Source organism: Cervus elaphus, chromosome 11 (genome assembly GCF_910594005.1).
Source record: "Cervus elaphus chromosome 11, mCerEla1.1, whole genome shotgun sequence".
NCBI lineage: Eukaryota > Metazoa > Chordata > Mammalia > Artiodactyla > Cervidae > Cervus > Cervus elaphus.
Genome location: NC_057825.1, coordinates 5,989,137 through 6,008,596, shown reverse-complemented (window position 1 = coordinate 6,008,596; position 19,460 = coordinate 5,989,137). Strand labels below are relative to the sequence as shown.

Genomic DNA, 19,460 nt, shown 5'->3' with positions numbered 1-19,460 from the left:
AACTGAAGATAAGTGAATTTCTTTGGACTTTGGATATACTTTTCCTAGGGGAGCAAATGGTTCTTGATCTCTCACAGGCTGATCTTTCTAGATTTGGTTAATATCCATATAGTTTGGATTAAAAAACTTGCAGCCGTAACATACAGTGTTGGACCAGACATGAATCTGGAAGCTAAGAATAATGTTGTGTGGTATGGTGGTGGTGATGCACCTGAATGGGCAGATGGCAACTTTTTGCTAGGATCATTCAGGGTCAAAGGGCTAGTCATAGGTACAGGCAACAGGGGGAAGGAAACCATAGTATTATTTCATGGACCTTCTGTTCCTTTCAAATTTCAGTGTCTCGATTAAGAAAATTCACTTTTGTGAAAGTTGGTAAAACAGAATTGAAAGCATTCCCTAGTAAACTTGTTTACCTTAGTGTGTCCTTTTCTCAGCAAATATTTATTGAGCTCACACTATGTACCAGGAAGTGTTTTAGTCATTGGTGATACATTAGTGGGTAAAGGCACCTCCCTGCCCTCCTCAAACTTATATTCTAGTTGGTGGAGTTGTTGTTCATTGTTCACTTGCTAAATGGTGTTTGACTCTTTGTGACCCCATGGACTACAGCATAGCAGGCTTCCCTGCCTTTTACCATCTCCCGGAACTTGCTCAAACTCATGTCCATTGAGTCAGTGATGCCATCCAACCATCTCATCCTCTGTCACCTCCTTTTCCTCCTGCCCTCAATCTTTGCCAGCATTAGGGTTTTTTCCAGTGACTCAGCTCTTCACATCAGGTGGCCAAAGTATTGGAGCTTCAGCTTTAGCATCAGTCCTTCCAATGAATATTTAGGGTTGATTTCCTTTAGGATTGACTAGTTTGATCTCCTTGCTGTCCAAGGGACTCTCAAGAGTCTTCTCTAGCACCACAATTCAAAAACTTCAATTTTTTGGCATTCAGCCTTCTTTCTGGTCTAACTCTCACATCCATACATGACTACTGGAAAAACCATAGTTTTGACTATATGGACCCTTGTTGACCAAGTGATGTCTCTGCTTTAATATGCTGTCTAAGTTGGTCATAGCTTTTCTCCCAAGGAGTAAGCGTCTTTTCATTTCATGGCTGCAATCATGATTTTGGAGCAGTGATTTTGGAGCCCAAGAAAATAAAATCTGCCAATGTTTCCACTTTTTCTCCATCTATTTGTCATGAAGTAATGGGACCAGATGCCATGATCTTTGGTCTTTTAATGTTGAGTTTGAAGCCAGCTTTTTCACTCTCCTTTTTCACCCTCATAAAGAGGCTCTTTAGTTCCTCATCACTTTCTGTTATTAGAGTGGTTTTATTTGCATATCTGAGGTTGTTGATACTTCTCTTGGCAATCTTGATTCCAGCTTGTGATTCATCCAGCCCAGCATTTCACAGGATGTACTCTGCATATAACTTAAATAAGCAGTGTGACAATATACAACAAAATCCTTTCCCAATTTTGAACCAGTCCTTTGTTCTATGTCTGCTTCTAACTGTTGCTTATTGACCTGCATACAGGTTTCTCAGACAGCAGCTCACGTGGTCTGGTGTTCCCATCTCTAAGAATTTTTTGTTGTTGTTGTTTTCATCTCTAAGAATTTTCCATTGTTGTGATTCATACAGTCAGAGGCTTTAGCGTAGTCAGTGAAGTAGAAGTAGATGTTTTTCTGGAATTCCCTTGCTTTCTCTATGATCCTGTGGATATTAGCAATTTGATCTCTGGTTCCTCTGCCTTTTCTAAATTCAGCATGTACATCTGTAAGTTCTTGGTCCACATACTGCTGGAGCCTAGCTTGAAGGATTTTGAGCATTACCTTGCTAGCATGTGAGATGAGCACAATTGTATGATAGTTTGAATATTCTTTGGCATTGCCTTTCTTTGGGATTGGAATGAAAACTGACCTTTTCCAGTTCTGTGGCCATTGCTGTGCTTTCCAAATTTGTTAGCATATTGAGTGCAGCACTTTAACAGCATCTTCTTTTAGCATTTGAAATAGCTCAGCTGGAATTCCATCACCTTGACTAGTTTTGTTCTCAGTAATGCTTCCTAAGGTCCACTTGAAGTCACACTCCAGGATGTCTGGCTCTAGGTGAGTGATCACACCATTGTGGTTATCTGATCTGGATCATTAAGACCTTTTTTGTATAGTTCTGTGTATTCTTGCCACCTCTTAATCTCTTCTGCTTCTGTTAGTTCCTTGCCATTTCTGTCCTTTATTGCGCCCATCTTTGTGTGAGAAGTTCCCTTGTATCTTCAGTTTTCTTGAGGAGATCTCTAGTCTTTCCCATTCTATTGTTTTCCTCTATTTCTTTGCGTTGTTCACTTAAGAAGGCTTTCTTGTCTCTCCTTGCTGTTCTCTGGAACTCTGCATGCAGTTGAGTGTATCTTTCCCTTTCTCCTTTACCTTTCACTTTTCTTCTTTCCTCAGCTATTTGTAAGGTCTCCTTAAACGGCCATTTTGCCTTCTTGCCTTTCTTTTTCTTCTGGATGGTTTTGGTCACTGCCTCCTGTACAATGTTATGAACCTCTGTCCGTATTTCTTCAGGCACTCTGTCTACCAGATCTAATCCCTTGAATCTATTCGTCATCTCCACCATATACTCATAAGGGATTTGATTTAGGTCATACCTGAATGGTCTAGTGGTTTTCCCTACTTTCTTCAGTGTAAGCCTGAGTTTTTGCAATAAGGAGCTCAATACCAACAACAAGTAAAACATAAAACACAGAGTTGCTGAGGAGAAGAATAACATAGAAAAGGGGACAGGGAATGTTAAGGGGTGACTTTAGTTAGGGTGACCAGAGAGGCTCTTTGGGAAGGTGGGGTTTGAATAAAGACCTGAGGAGGAGGGTTAGGGTTAGGGTTAGGGTAATGGCTTTCAGGCGGGAGGGGAATCAAGGCGCATGGGGGGCCCTAGGTAGAGCTTGCTTAGCAGGTTCGAGAAGCCCAGAGTACCTGGAGCAGAGAGAGCAAAGGAAAGTTGCAGGAGATGAAATGAGGGAGCAGGGGAGGTTGGCTGGAGAAGAAAGTGGCCTTGTTGTTCATTTCAAGGATTTTGACTTCTCCTCGTGTGGTCTTGGGAGGATTTTGAGAGAGGAGGAACATGACCTGATTTATGCTGTGATGAAGTTCTCCATCCTGAAGGGGAGCTGAGGAGGCAGGAGGGATTCCACTTGGCCGTTGATGGCAGTAGTCAGGGTGAGGATGGTGATGCCTCGGTCCAGGGTGGTGGTGGCGGTCAAGGTGTCAGATTCTGTGACTATCTGAAGGCACTCCTGACTAGATTTGTTCTTAGATGTGCGTTGTGAGAGAAGGCAAGGGTCTGGGGACTGAGTGACTGGAAAAATGGAGTTGCCTTTTACTGAAATGTGAGCCAGAGGATGGGGTGTGAGGAAGTGGCGACCACCTGGAGCTGCTGCTTGCACTTGCTGCATTTGAGGTGCCTGTACATGGGTGTGTCAGATATGCGTGCATGTCGCGGGCTCTCCAAGCGTGAATTCAGAGAAGCAGTCCAGCCTGGAGAGAGAACCCGAGGGTCGCCGGGTCCTGGATGATATTTAAAGCTGTGAGAGTGGATGACATCCCCAAGGGAGGACCTCCGTGTGTGTCTTTCACGTAAGCAAGGTGCCGTTTGGTAGTTTATGAAGTTAAGACTTGACACCTTTGTGTAGGATTAGTTTGAATCTTTTTTTTTTCCTTTTGTGGGGGTCAGGGTGGTGATATTCAAAATTTTACAAGAGAATGATTTTAACTCATGTTTAAGTTCTAAATCCCATTTCTCTAGGTTGTTCCTCCCTAAATCAGAAAGTTGTGGAGTTAAAAAAAAAATTGCACACAAGTTTTCCTATTTTTCTTGGTAGTAAATGTTTTTAATATAAAATCATTTCAGTTTGTAAAACTTTGTAATGCTTTTCTAGTTAGTACTTTTAAAAATTGAAGGGTTTTTTTTCCCTCTAAATCATTTCTAGATTTTCTAATTTTAAGTTGGTACATTCTATGTCTTTCAGGGTATTACTTATTTAATTTGTACATGTCAGATGTTTTACGATGAGCTTAACTGAAAAATGATTGTAAGAAATTATTTACTCTCAGTTTAAAACTATTTTACTGTTTTCAAATAAAACTTTATTTGAGGTAATCAAATAGGAACTTGATAGAGCAATAATATAGTTCTTGCTATTGTTAAATTATACTGTGCAACCATACAGCTTAGGAGTTGGGAAAAAGTACAGCTGTTGAGTCTTATAGGTATTGAAGTTCAATTAGGTCTTTAAAAAGAGGTTGTTTGGAAAGATTATATCCATGTACTTTATATTAGGGATTGGGGTTGTGATACATGAACTAAGATAATACAAAATTGTATGTACATTTTTTAAGGCATCCTGTTATTTTTCATAGTCTAATACATTTTGTGTGGCTTTCTTGTTTTTCATAAAATCTTATTCCTCATTTTTTTTTTTAAAAGAAAACTTATTTTTGGCATTACAAGTAAGTTTTATAAAAATTTTATTTACTTGTTATTTATTTTGGCTGAATTATTTTTGGCTGCACTGGGTCTTCGTTGCTGCATGCTGGCTTTCTCACTAAAGCCTCACCTGGCTGTAGTTGCAGCAGGTGAGGGCTCCTCTCCAGTTGCAGTGCACGAACTTCCCACCGCTCTCGACTCTCGGGCTTTAGCAGTTGCAGCTCCAGGGCTCTAGAGCACGTGAGTTTAGTTGCTCTGCGGCTTGTGGGATCTTCCCAGAACAGGGATCAAACCCATGCGCCCTGCACTGGTAGGTGGATTCTTTACCACCGAGCCACTGGGGAAGTCTTTTGTTCCCTTTTGTCCCCTTTTGTCCCCTTCTAAGAAATATGCTAATAATATAGAAGAAAACAGAATTCAGAAAACAGAAAAATGGGATTAGTAACAGAGGATGATCAAAGATGATTTAACCGAAAGAGTTTTTACCTTACTTAAATGAAGCAACCTAGCAAAGAAAATAATAGAAATTGGAGGAAAGAAGAAGGCACTTTGTATTGGTTAGGGACTTTGCCTGTGCTCCAGATCTCCATGTGATAACCACTGGTGTGTTGTGAAGTGTGTTGCAAAGAGATGCATTTAATGACTGGGAGGGAAAAGGATGAGTTAACATGATTGAGTTGGGAATTATACCCAGAGGAGTATGTCAGGCATATTATCTGAGTCTATGGGCTGAAAAGATTAAGACTGCCACTTAGAAGACGAGCTGCAGGAGGAGGAAGCTCTCCCTGCGGGCCTTCCGCGTGCGTCTTCTGTGTGGTGGTCGTGCCCCGGACGTCACTCTGCTGTGTGTTCCAGACCCATCTGCCTTTCAGAACTCTGCTTGACTGTCCCTTCCTTCTTAAAGGCAGGTTTTGATGTGTTGTTTTTAAAGTGTTTAATTCCCAGATATTTGGGAGAGTCTAGATATCTTACCTGGAGAAGGAAATGTCAACCCACTCCATTGTTCTTGCCTGGAGAATCCCAGGGACGGCGGAGCCTGGTGGGCTGCCGTCTATGGGGTCACATAGAGTCGGACACGACTGAAGTGACTTAGCAGCAGCAACAGCAGATATCTTACCGATTTCAAACTTAATTTCGTGTTGTCAGAGAACATCCTCTGTAAAATTTCAGTCTTTTGACATTTACTGAGATTAATTTTATGACCCAGCCTTTGACCTGTCTTACTGAATGTTCCATTTGTACTTGCAAAGAATATGTGTTCTGCAGTTTTTGGTTGTAATTTTCTACAAATGTGAATTAGATCAAATTGGTTGACAGTGTTGTTTAAAATCTTCTACAGCCTTACTGATTTTTTGTATACTTATATTATCTGTACTTTTGCTCAGTTTCTTTTTTGGTGTGTTTTGTTGCCGAGCCTCAGATGTTAAAAACCACAGCTATGATGATAGATTTGGGGGTTTTTTTGCTTTTAATTCTATCTTTAAATTTTTTTTTAGCTTTAAAAGTTTTTATTAGAAAACAAAGATGGTGGGGGAGAAGGGGGTAACTAAGCATTTAATTAAAGAAGCTAGGAAAGCAGAGTAATCCCACAGTGCACAAAAGATGAAGAGTGGCAAGAATGAAAACACAAACTGAGAGATGGAAATGATCAAAAATACCACAAGCTGGGACTCCGCTGGTGGTCCAGTGGTTGAGAATCTGCCTGCCCATGTAGGGGACTCAGGATTGATCCCTGGTCCCGGAAGATGCCGTGGGGCAGCTAAGCCCGTGTGCATCACAACTCCTGAGCCACCTCTCCTATCCGTGCACCCCAGTGAAGAGTAGTCCCTGCTCACCACAACCAGTGAAAGCCCACTTGCAACAGCAAAGACCCAGCACAGCCAAATAAGTAAATAAATAGATAAAAAATTTTAAAATATACCAAAAACTGACTTTGAAAGAAATTTGTAAAATAGGCAAACATCTAGTGAGATTGATGAAAAAGAAAAGGCATACTTGAGCAATTTAGAATTTAGAATGAAAATATAACTATAGATATTCTGTTAGTTTTCATGTCATATAGTTTGAAACTCTGTTAAAAGTCACCAGACTTTTTTTTTCTTCCCATTTTTCAGTTGAGACACTTTCTATTGATCTATCTTCAAGTTCACTAACTCTCTGCAGTTTGCAATCTTCAGTTTCTTTAAAATTTTCATGTCAGATATAATCAGTTTAAATTCTGAAATTTCCATATAGTTTGCATTTTTCTATTGAGATTCACCATCTTTTCACTCATTAGGTCCACCTTTTCCTCCAAATCCTTGAAGGTAGAGACCTGTCTGTTAATTCAAATATCTGGGTCAAGTGAAAGTGAAAAGTGAAAGTTGCTCAGTCATGTCCGACTCTTTGCAACCCCAGGGACTGTACAGTCTGTGGAACTCTTCAGACCAGAAAACTGGAGTGGGGTAGCCTTTCCCTTCTCCAGGGGATCTTCCCCACCCAGGTCTCCTGCACTGCAGGCTGATTCTTTACCAGCTGAGCCACAGGGGAAGCCCAGTCTGGGTCATCTTGGGGTCTATTTTGATTGATTGCTTTTTCCTTGCCTTAGGAGTCACATTTTCCTGCTTCTTTGCATGTTTAATTATTTTTGATTCTATGTCATGTGGATGTTACACTGTAGGGATTTTCAGCCTTGTCTTACCTTAGAGAGGTTTTCATTTTGCTCTGACAGGCGGTTAAGTTACTGACATGTTCTTTTGACCCCATAGGTTGTTTGTATTTTGTTAGAGTGAGTCTGCTTTTGGATTTATCCTTAGTCCAGAGGCATGGCCCTTACTGTGGAGGACATTCTTGATAACTAATGCTTGACTTTTCTGGGATCTCAGCTAATGAAAGACGTGTTTGGCAAGGTCTCTCCACCCTGGACTGGCTGCAGGTGCCCGTTTGCGGGCACCGTGAGGCCTTTGTACTTCTGTTCGCGTCCCACCCTCGCAGCCGATGCTGTCTGTTGAGCCTTGTGGGCTCTCACCTTGCGTGTGTCAGCTGCCTGTTGCCGTCTTATTGGCACTTGCCACAGCCTCCACCCCTCAGATGTCCTGCCCTGCAGCTCCTGCCCCCTCAGCAGTCGGGAGCCCGGTCTTGTCCGTTCACACGGGCTGCTGCTGTCAGCGTGGGTACCGTCTCCCTGCACCGTGGTTGTGGTTGGGAGAGTGCCCTGTGCAGGAAGCTGGCGCTTGCCTGCTGTTTTCCTCTTCTCTGAGGGTCAGAGCCCTGCCTTGCCTGCTGTCTTATGCCTGAAAACAGTTGTCTCATTTATTTTGTTCAGTTTTACATTTGCTTAGGGTGAAGGGATATCTGATACTGCATTGTGGCCAGAAGCAGAAGCTCAGGTCTGCATATTTTTCAACCCGAGCAGTATATATCTATGTAGATTTCTGTGCTTTGATGGCTTCTTTCTTTTTTTTTTTTTGATGGCTTCTTTCATTCCACATTATTTTTGTAAGATTCATCCATGTTGTTGCAGGTATTGGTAGTTTGTTCATTTTCATTGTTAATTAGTATTCTGGTCTATAAATGTTCAAAAATTTATTTACACATGCTATTATTGATGGCCATGCAGATTATTTTCAGTTTTAGCTACTTACAAGTAATGCCTCTACGAACATTCTTATTATATACCTAGAAGTGGAATCGCTTGTTTACACGGTATAGGCTTGTTCCCCGTCAAAGAACTTTCCAGACATTTCATCAGTGTAGTTCTCATCAGCAGTAGAGGAGGCTAACAATTTCTTGACATTCTTGTCAAACCTTGATACTGTTAGTGTTTTAAATGTTCACTTTTCATGGGACTCTGCAGTAGTGTCTCCTTATGGTTTTAATTTGAACTTTTTTTGTAACTCATGATCATATGTTTATTGGCTATTTGGATATCATGCATGTATACACATATACGTATATGTGTTTCTTATTGATTTACAGGAGTTGTTTATATATTCTCAATCTCTTTTTAATGCATTTATTGCAAGTTTCTTCTCACACTTTGTGGCTTGCCTTTTTTTTTCTTTTATTCTCTTAATGGTATCTGTAATGAACCAAAGTTGTTAATTTTAATGTTCAATTTAACAGTCTTTATGATTAGTGCTTTTTTTGGTCCTATACAAATATTTGTCTACCCCAAGGTCATGGAGAAGTTTTATTCTATTACCATTCATATTTAGACCTACAGTTCACTTGAAATTGATTTTTTCTATGTAGAGGCAATGGCTGTTTGTTTTTCCCCCATATTTAACTAGTTCTTTAATTGAAAAGAACACATGCTGCTGCATAAATCAGGGGTCCACGTGTGTTTAGGTCTGTGTGGGAATCCCTTACTTGTTCTATTTGTCTGTCCTTGCACCAGTGTCATGTAGTCTTAAACACTGTAGCTTTAAAGTAAGTCTTAGTAACCAGTAGAGTATGGAGAAGGAAATGGCAACCCACTTCTTGCCTGGAGAATCCCATGGACAGAGGAACCTGGGGGACTACAGTCCGGGGGTGGCAAAGAGTAGGACGGTTCTGAAGCAAGGTAGCACAGAGTTAAGACTTGTTTTGGTCTTCAGGATTGCCTTGGCTCTTCTTGTTCCAGGTACCTTTTAGATACATTTCTAGATACATTTTAGAATCAGTTTAATTAATTTCTTTAACAAGCTATTACTTAGTATCAGTCGATAGCAGTAGGTAGTAGACATTAAGGTGGATACTATGTTGATAGCTACACTCTCTTCACTAGTAATGCTCAAGGGTAATTGTATCCCCAGAGCCTAGCTGAGAGCCTGTGTTTCAAGTTTGGGACTTTTCAGTAGGAAACAGTATCTTGGATTTCCTATGGGTTTTATTAGTAGCTCTCCTCTGAGTGAGGTTGAGCATTTTTAACATGCTTCAGGGATGTACGTATTTATGTTGCTGCGAGCCACCTCACCAGGCTCACTGTGCGGCAGATCCTAACCAGGTAACTGCAGGGCCGGGTTGCTTGCCCGCACAGCACCCACTGCCCTCGGCTCCTTCACTGCCCTGCATCTCACGAGGGACGGCCCCACCCCGGCCTCCGGAGGGGTTCTCACCAGGCAGTTTTTAGCTGTCGCTGTGCATGAGGATCTCCTTGTGTTTGTCAGTCACTCCGTCACGTCCCACTCTGTGTGACCCCAGGCACCGTAGCCCCCCAGGCTCCTCTGTCCATGGAATTCAGGCAAGAGGACTGGAGTGGGTTGCCATTTCCTTCTCCTTTGGGGCTTGAGAAGACTTCCATCTAAGGTTCCACCACTCAGGAGGATTTAATTGGCCTGGGGAGATACCCTGGGGAGCATGTTTTTTTATTTGTTTTTTAGCAGAGAGATATTTTGTACAAAAGGATTACTGCGAGGGAAAGGGGCTGTTGTGCTAGAGAGAACACTGTGACCATAAGGTCTGCAAAGTGTCTCCTCGTTTTTGTTTTTAACTCTCCAGGTGATTCGAACAAGCAGCCAGGACTGCGCACCCCTGCTCCCAGCCCCTCATAGCGCTCTGAGCTGACTGTCTGACGGAAAGCAAGGCCCTTCCTTCCCTGCGGCTGTGGGAGGACGGGCTTTGCCTCTGGCAGTCAGTGTGAACCGTGAGGGCCGCCGCCTTCAGGCCGGAGCCTGCAAGCCTGGGGAGGGAGGGGGCAGTGTAGGGCTGCCACTGCCAGCTGACCTTTGGACTTTGAATTATGTGACATCATACTGTTTCCATATTGTTTAAGCCAATTTCGTGTTGGATTTACTATTCCTTTTGGGTTTCCCAGGTGGCACAGTGGTAAAGAATTCACCTGCCATCGCAGGAGACACAGGAGATAGGAGGGCTTGATCCCTGGGTCGGGGAGATCCCCTGGAGAAAGAAATGGCAACCCGCTCCAGCACTCTTGTCTGGGAAATCCCTCGGACAGAGGAGCCTGTTGGGCTGCAGTCCATGGGGTTGCAAAGAGGCAGAAACAGCTGAGCACGCGCGCACTTACACTATAACTTATACCACCAGTGTCCTCACTGAGAAGGTAATACATTCTAAGTTGATCAGTTATCTCACCTTTCCATTTTTTGAAAGAAAAATGACAGATTCCATTGACAAATGATAATTATATTTGTTAGGCTCTGCGTTTGTCTAAGGGATCCCCTGGTGGCTCAGACAGTAAAGAGTCTGCCTGCAACTCGGGAGACCTGGGTTTGATCCCTGGATCAAGAAGATTCCCTAGACAAGGAAATGGCAATGCACCCCAGTACTCTTGCCTGGAAAATCCCATGGACAGAGGAGCTTGGCAGGCTACAGTCCATGGGGTCACAGAGAGTCGGACACGACTGAGCGGCTTCGCTTCTGTGTTTGTGTTCTCCTTTCACACTTGTGTTTTATATTTTGTGAAACTGGCAAAATTCTGTCTTATAAGGATGCTTCTCCCTACCACGGACTTCCCTTGTGACTCAGCTGGTAAAGAATCCACCTGCAATGCAGGAGACCTGGGTTTAATCCCTAGGTTGGGAAAATGCCCTGGAGAAGGGAAAGGCTACCCACTCCATTATTCTGGCCTAGAGGAGTCCATGGACTGTATAGTCCAAGAGGTTGCAAAGAGTCAGACACGACTGAGAGACTTTCACGTATTTGGGCTTCCCTCATAGCTCAGTTGGTAAAGAATCCACCTGCAATGCGGGAGACCCTGGTTCGATTCCTGGGTCGGGAAGAGCCACTGGAGAAGGGATAGGCTACCCACTCCAGTATTCTTGGGCTTTCCTTGTGGCTCAGCTGGTAAAGAATTTGCCTGCAATATAGGAGACCTGGGTTTGATCTCTGAGTTGGGAAGATCTCCTGGAGAAGGGAAAGGCTACCCATGCCAGTATTCTGGCCTGGCGAAGTCCACGGACTGTGTAGTCCATGGGGCTCACAAAGAGTCGGACGAGGCTGAGCGACTTTCACTCTGCTACCACACTGTACTGATTACACCCCTGAGGCGTATTGCTGAACCGCCTTGTTACAGCACCACTTTGTTAAAGACAATAGGTTATCTTCGTTGCCTTTAAACCCAGTCCTGGGTTGGTAGTGCGGCCTGGCTACTGCCACTGCTAGGCGACTGACCGGGCCAGCCGCTGCCCCCCGGCACAGCGCCTGGCCCTCCGGTGCTCGGCTGTTCCTGTGGCCAGCACCCCCGCTCATGCGCTGCGCTCCGGGTCAGTTTGAAGAGCACAGGACCTCTGGCTTGAGGAGCTGTTGTGTTTGCTCCGGACCGTTTTACATGGAAGCCAAATGGTAAGGCGTGCTGAGTGCCCAGGGTGAAGCCTGGTCAGGGACTCAGCTCCTTTTCAGTGTCTTCCTTGAGGCCTGCTGGTGGCCACTGTTATCTAAGTGTTAAAACTGCTTCTGCCTCACAACACCATCTGTTCTTGAGAGATGACAGTTGGAAAACCAGACACAGTCATAATGCAAAGAACCTCATAGTGTAAGATATAGTCGGAACGTTGCCGAAGGGGAAAGAAATGTCACAATAGTGTTTATCGTTCAATTGCCCTTCCTTCCACGGTAGTAACTGGCAACATTTGATGAGTGCATTCAGGTACTAGTCCAGTCACTTGTGACACATTAAGTTATTTAATACAACTACAGTTTCAGATACTTTGAACAGCAAGGAAAAAATGGAAACTAAGAAGTGATCATTATTAGCACATCTGGAAGGTTTGTTTTGTTTGAGAAGCACGTTTGAGGTAGTTGCTGGGATCAGGTGGTCTGCATGGGTGAGTGATAACATAAAAATGTTAAATCATGCTGTTAAAAGTAATAGTGATAGTTATTACTTTCCACCCCACATTATTCAAAACAAAATATATTGTTCAGTGGCTACAAGGTAAGGAAAAGTTTTTATCTTTAGAAAAATGTGTGTTTCATTGGTGATTTGTAGGTCTTTTCAGCCTGGCAGGGAAAATGAAGCTCTTGAAATACAGAAAAGTGCATTGCTTCTGTTATGTGTTAGCAGGAAGCTGCCTGTTTAGCCTTGCGTTACTTTGGATGAGCCATGACGTGTGATGCTTAATTAGTAGCACCCGCCTTGGCGTTGTCTAATTCACGATCATGGCATCATGTCATTGTCAGTTAAATTAAATGCATAGCGTTTCTTGAAATTTTTTTTAGGGCTCTTTTTTTTTTTTTTAAGTTTACTTAAGATGTGGGCATAACAGAGAAAGAGCCGAAGTTGTGGTGCTAGAGAAGACTCCTGAGAGTCCCTTGGACTGCAAGGAGATCACACTAGTCAATCTTAAATCAACCCTGAATATTCATTGGAAGGAATGATGCTGAAGCTCTAATACTTTGGCCACCTGATACGAGGAGGAGCTGACTCTTTGGAAATGACCCTGATGCTGGGAAAGATTGAGGGCAGGATGAAAAGGGGGTGACAGAGGATGAGATGATTGGATGGCATCACCAGCTCAATGGACATGAATTTGAGCAAACTCCAGGAGATAGTGAAGGACAGGGAAGCCTGGCGTTCTGCAATTTATAGGGTTGCAAAGAGTTGGACACTACCTAGCGACTGAACAACAACATAAAAGAGAAAAGCCTTCAGGAAATATAAGAAGTATTACTTTAAAAATAGCTACTTTTTTTTAAAACACCATGTATTTCTGTAAATTATTCAAAGAAGAGTTGATTCAGAAAGTAATTTAAAGTTCAGTCAGCATCGTTCAAATGAAAATTTAATACTCTCCTGGGACAAGTAATAAGTGATTAAAGTAAGAAAAATGTAGGTGTCCTGCAATGGTTTTCAGGATGCATTTGGGTTACAGTGTTTCCAAATTATGAAGTCATGGTTGTAGGATGGATTCTGTAAGTTGATCAAACTCTGGTATGACTTTCTAAGTTCACATCATTGCTTTGTAAGAATGTGTAATCATGATGTAGATAGTGAGTCAGAGGAGTCAGTAACGTATGATTCTTTAATTGAAGTTTTTGTTTAAATTGGCTTGTGGGAGGACTTTCTGGTAAATTCATAATGAATCCCGTAATGAATGGCCACAGATAGCACAACCCAAAGAGCCATGTCCTTGCACCTGGGATGTCCTTGAATCGCAGGCTGGACAGAGCTGGAAATTGGCTCCTTCTGTGTGTAGATACAAAGTTCCTAAGCTAAGTGGGTGGCTGCTCTGTGGGGTTGCCAGTCGTGGGGCTTCCTGCTCCCACAGACGCCGTGGGAGACCCGTGAGCAGGGATACCAGTGAGCCCACCGGAGTGCGTGTTGGCCAAGAACTGTGGGTTACACAGAAGAGGGCAAGAGCACACCTGTCCTCGGCCGTTTACAGTGCAGTGCAGAGGAAAACAGGAGCGGGCAAGGGAGATGTAGCAGAAAGGAGATTGGATGAGAGCCTAGGAAAAGGGATAAAGTAGGTGTGTTGGGATTGGTGACGCCCAGCTGCTTGGCCACCGCATAGCGCCGGGGCTCTGGGGGCGGCCGTAAGTGGGACCCAGACCTTCTTGAGCGGGGACTCCATGCAGTTAACAGAGCAGTCGGCAGCCGCGTCGTCTGGGTCCTCTGTTGTGGTGCGATGCTTCTTCCCAGGCCCGCTAAGGTTACAGGGTCACGTGGACTCCCTGGTTGTCTTTGGTTTTGGCTGAACTCGAAGGAGGGCCATTTGTGAGGAAGAGCAGTTCGCTTTCCCACGTGTGTGGGATGTCTCCAGCTGCGTGGGTGTCAGTCATTTTGAGGCTGTGTGCTGGGCAGTGAGTCAGACAGGACGCATGCGGGGCTTTTCAGTCATTAACCAATGCAGTGCACTTAGACAGACTTCTGAGAAGGCCTGTGACTACATGTAAAACCTTTTCTCCACTGCCTGGAGGCTGAGCCCTATTTCAGCAAAAGCATTTCCATCTCCTCTGAAGGGCGTTAGGTGAAGTGGAGGCCAGCCCTGGTTCACAGACAGTGGGCTGCATGTAAATAGCCCATCTTGGACACCAGGTGTTGTCTTATATTCCTTTGTTGTACCTGCCCCTGGAGAGCTTTCTCTGTGTGAAGCACTATGCAGAGCCCTTGGTATTTTATTTTTATTTAAAAAAAAATTTTTTTTTACAATTTATGTCAAAGTGTATTCTTTTTTTCAATTAATTTATTTTAATTGACGAATAACTACAATATTGTGATGATTTTTGCCATACATCAACATCAGTCAACCACAGGTATACATGTGTCCCCCCACCGCCACATTCTGACCCCCCCCCCAACCTGGCGTATTATTTTTAAAAGTTACCAAATAATGCCAGAGCCCTTATGCTAAAGAACAATCTAAGTGTGGGGTGTTGTAGCTTAAAACCTTCTGGTGGTTCCCATTATGTAGAGCAGCAGTCTCTTTTTGTAAAACATCACGTACCTTTATTTCTCAAAATTTTTTGACCAAGCAAATTATAGTTCCCAAATAACACCAGAGCCCTTGTGCTAAGGTGCAGTCTGGCATTTTGTAGCTCAGAAGCTTCTGGTGGTTCCCATTATATAGTGAGGCAGTCTCTATTTTTGTGAAAAATTGTGTACTTTTATCTAAAAATTGAGCAGGTAAACCATATATATGTATATACATATTATACATATATGTACATATATTCATATATATTTTTTTCTTTTGCTGAAGTTGTATTAGAGTGGAATTGTTTTCACTTGTTTGCTTTTACAGAGACAAAAGTGGGCAAGAGTAAAGGTAGGGAGGTGAGAAGGTACTCTCCCTTCCTTTGGGACCTTTTAATTCTCTGGTGTGTAGGTGGCTTAGACTGGCCTGCCTAATAGACCACCCTGCAGTTTTGATTTGCATTTTTCTGTAGAAAGAAAGAAAAAAAATAAACAACAGCATAACTCTCGATACCTCCTTGTTTCTCCCTTCCTTCCTTCTGCCTGCGAATTCTGGCTCACGATAGGAAATGGAAACTCCTGGAGTGAGGAGGAAATGACTTTCACATTTATGTTGATCATTCTGAAGTTCTTTCCCTCAGATTTCAGCCTGAACTCTTTTGATAACAGACTTTAGCTCTTGTTCTTTGAAATGCATATGGAAAAATGTTTATCAGTGTTGAAATTGGCCCTTTTTTCCTTTCCTTTTTTTTTTTTTTTTTTTTTGCCAAACTCTGCCACATGGGGATCTTAGTTCCCCCTGCCAAGGATCAAACCTATACCCCACGCGTTGGAAGTATGGAGCCTTAACCACTTGACCACGAGGGAAATCCTGAAATTTGTGGCATTTTTGATCTCATAAAACTCCCGAAATTGTCTAATTATTAAACTCCTTCTTGTTTGATTGTGGCTGGTTCTGTTTTTGAAAGAGAAATTGAAGATTAATAAATTAAAGTGAACCTGGGAAAGTAAGGCTTCAGAGAATGAGAGTATATGTTAAACCAAGCCTTCCCAGAAATGAAAGTACAGACTATAGAATATACAGGGGTTCTTTTGTCCCTTGACAGTTTCCTGCTTCTGTGTCTACCTCCTTGTCCCAACAGGGAGACAAGGGTGATACTGAAATCATGATTTTTTTTTTAATTCACGTCCCTATTTACCACTTATGAGCAGTGTGACTGCAGAGACCAGCATTGGTGTAGTTGATACTAGCTGAGGACATCCTCTGTGCTACACATTTTGCTCGGTACTAGCGAAGAACTACAGAGCCTCTTGATGAAAGTGAAAGAGGAGAGTGAAAAAGTTGGCTTAAAACTCAACATTCAGAAAACTAAGATCATGGCATCCGGTCCCATCACTTCATGGCAAATAGGCGGGGAAACAATGGAAACAGTGAGAGACTTTATGTTTTGGGGCTCTAAAATCACTGCAGATGGTTACTGCAGCCATGAAATTAAAAGATGCTTGCTCCTTGGAAGAAAAGCTATGACCAACCTAGACAGCATATTAAAAAGCAGAGACATTACTTTACCAACAAAGGTCTCTCTAGTCAAAGCTATGGTTTTTCTAGTAGTCATGTATGGATGTGAGAGTTGGGCTCTAAAGAAAGCTGAGCACCGAAGGATTGATGCTTTTGGACCATGGTGTTGGAGAAGACTTGAGAGTCCCTTGGACTGCAAGGAGATCCAACCGGTCCATCCTAAAGGAAATCAGTCCTGCATACATTGGAAGGACTGATGCTGAAGCTGAAACTCCAATACTTTGGCCACCTGATGTGAAGAGCTGACTCATTGGAAAAGACCCTGATGCTGGGAGGGACTGGGGGCAGGAGGAGAAGGGGACGACAGAGGATGAGATGGTTGGATGGCATCACTGACTCGCTGGACATGAGTTTTAGGAGGCTCTGGGAGTTGGTGAAGGACAGGGAGGCCTGGCGTGCTGCAGTCCGTGGGATCGCAAAGAGTCGGACACGACTGAGCGACTGAACTGAACTGAGCAGTACAGCAAGTGTTCTGTTGTTTTTTAATATATATGGAGAATTTTATTTGTTTGTTTTGTGCTGGGCCTTCACTGCTGCTTGGGCTTTTCTTTAGTTGTGGAGAACGGAAGCTACTTTAGTTGTGGTTCATGGGCTTCTAATCGTGGTAGCCTCTCTTGTTGCGGAGCACACGTTCTAGGGTGCGAGGGCTTCAGTGACTGTGGCCTGTGGGCTCAGCGGTTGTGGCTCCCGACTTCTAGAGCACAGGCTCAGTAGTTGTGGCACACAGGCTTTGTTGCTCCAAGGCATGTGGGACCTTCCTGGACCAGGGATCGAACCCATGTCTCCTGCATTGGCAGTGGATTCTTTAGCACTGAGCCACCAGCAAGTCTTTTTAACTTCTCAGAGTCTCTGGTTCCTGATTTGCAAAATAGGGATCATAGTACTCACCTTGATTGTACTGTTGATGGGAGAATTAAATGAGATAATAAAAAGTCTAACAATGCCTGGCACTTAGCCTCTCAGTTCAGTCGCTCAGTCGTGTCAGACTCTTTGACCCCATGGACTACAGCACGCCAGGCCTCGCTGTCCATCACCAACTCCTGGAGTTTACTCAAACTCCTGTCCATTGAATTGGTGAATCTAATTGAATCCAACCATTGCATCTTCTGTTGTCCCATTCTCCTCTCACCTTCAATCTTTCCCAGCATCACGGTCTTTGCAAACGACTCAGTTCTTCGCATCAGGTGGCCAAAGTATTGGAGTTTCAGCTTCAGCATCAGTCCTTCCAATTAATGTTCAGGACTGGTTTCCTTTAGGATGGACCGGTTGGATCTCCTTGTAGTCCAAGGGACTCTCAAGAGTCTTCTCCAATACCACAATTCAAAAGCGTGAATTCTTCGGCGCTCAGCTTTCTTTATAGTCCAACTCGCACATCTATACATGACTACTGGAAAAACATGACTACTTAGCCTCTAACAAATGTTAATTGTTGCTCCTCTTATGATTTATAATTCTAGAATAATATATCTGTCAGTAATAAGGAGCAGGCCAGAAAGGACTAAACTAGAGGAAAATTAAGACATGGACTCTAGTAGTGATAATGTTGTGATGAGCAGTTTGCCAGAGACAAGGTTGCACAGTGTTGGTAATTACCGATTATCTGTAAAATCCATGGATTGTGTCTGAACACGTGATGACACTGGAATGCAATGCCTCAAGAAAATTCTCAAGAAAACCTCTGCTTAAACTGTAAATACTTATTTTTTTAAAGTACTTCCTTCAGGGTGATTGGAGGTTGTGAGCTGTAGAGATCTTTCCATTCCTACGACTTGATATGTGTGCTTCTAATCACCTGCCCTGAGGATTTCCAGGTCATTTGGGCCTTCAGGCCATTCTTGCTGTAGCGGCAGCGTCCTCTGACCAGATGCCTACTTTTCTTTCCCTCCTGTAGTTTCTTATTTCTTCAGGACAGTTATCTAATTCTTAAATCTACTGCTTGTTGTTTCGCACACTTTTTTTTTTTTTTCAGCCCTTTTGTCAGAGTCTGCATAGGTTTTTATTTGTGAACCTTTGTAAATTTGTGAGGCACAGTTTGGTATAACATATTGTGGATAGGGACTTCCCTGGCACTCTAGAGGTTGAGACTGTGCTTCCAGTGTAAGGGGCATGAGTTCGATCCCTGGTCGGGGAACTGAGATCCTGCAAGCCATGCAGCACAGCCAAACTAAATAAATAAAATAAAAATAAGAATGATAAAACAATTTTTAAAATATTTATATATTGTGGTTAGTTTGCTAGAGGTTAAGTTCTGAGGTTTATAAGCAACCCTGCAAGCCTTCAATTCTCCTTGGTCAGAAAGATTTCTTGCATGGGTAAAAGCCTAAGAAATTTAGTGGTCTACCAGAGGCTGATGGGCTACAGTCTGTAGGGTCATAAAGAGTTCAACATGAGTGAAGCAACTTAGCATGCACACACCAGAGTATTTGCATTTTTTCTTTATGTTGTTGTGACGGCTGATTCTTCTCATGACTTTCTGGGCATTTATCAACTTAAGGAAGTCTGTAGGAGTTTAAAGTAAAGCTTATACTCTGGTGGTTATTTGGCAATTGGTTTTCCAGGCCCTTGCTTTCAGTTTCCTCCATTCTTATGCCATTTAGCCATGTTATTTTTCACCAGCATCTTCACCTGCTGTAAGATGAAGGGAGCAGGTGAATTTCTTTGAGGCTCTTCCAGTACAGAATCATTTTTTGACTTTATGGTCCTTAGGCTTATGTTTAGTAAACATAATGAATGTGGGCTGCCCCAAATGTCTTTGGAGAATGCTTCTGGCTCAAAAGTTATTTCATTCTTCTTTATTACTGTGTTCAGTTCAGGTCAGTCGCTCAGTTGTGTCCGACTCTTTGCAACCCCATGAGTCGCATTACTGTGTTAGTGATGATTTAATTAGAGAAGATATAGAGGGAAGATATAGAATAAACTATAAATAACTACCCCCCATGACAACAGGACACGAAATACTTTCACATCCCCAGTAACCTTCTTCATTAGATTCCTTTGCAGTCCCTCCCTCCCTTCATCCTTAGCCCCTGGCAACCACTGATCTGTTGTTGTCTCTGTGTTTTGTCT

At 43.0% G+C, this 19,460-nt stretch overlaps 1 protein-coding gene and 1 long non-coding RNA gene across 2 annotated transcripts in view; one reads left to right on the top strand and one right to left on the bottom strand.

The window, feature by feature from the left end:
• The window catches only part of ABL1 (ABL proto-oncogene 1, non-receptor tyrosine kinase), a 137,320-nt gene that overhangs the window by 5,576 nt on the left and 112,284 nt on the right, over positions 1-19,460 (top strand). The window lies entirely within an intron of this gene.
• LOC122702772 lies at positions 643-17,624 on the bottom strand. The gene is made up of 3 exons (XR_006343307.1): positions 17,524-17,624; positions 10,728-10,733; positions 643-719 (listed from the first exon to the last, which is right to left on the bottom strand). It is a non-coding gene; the product is annotated as an uncharacterized LOC122702772 (long non-coding RNA).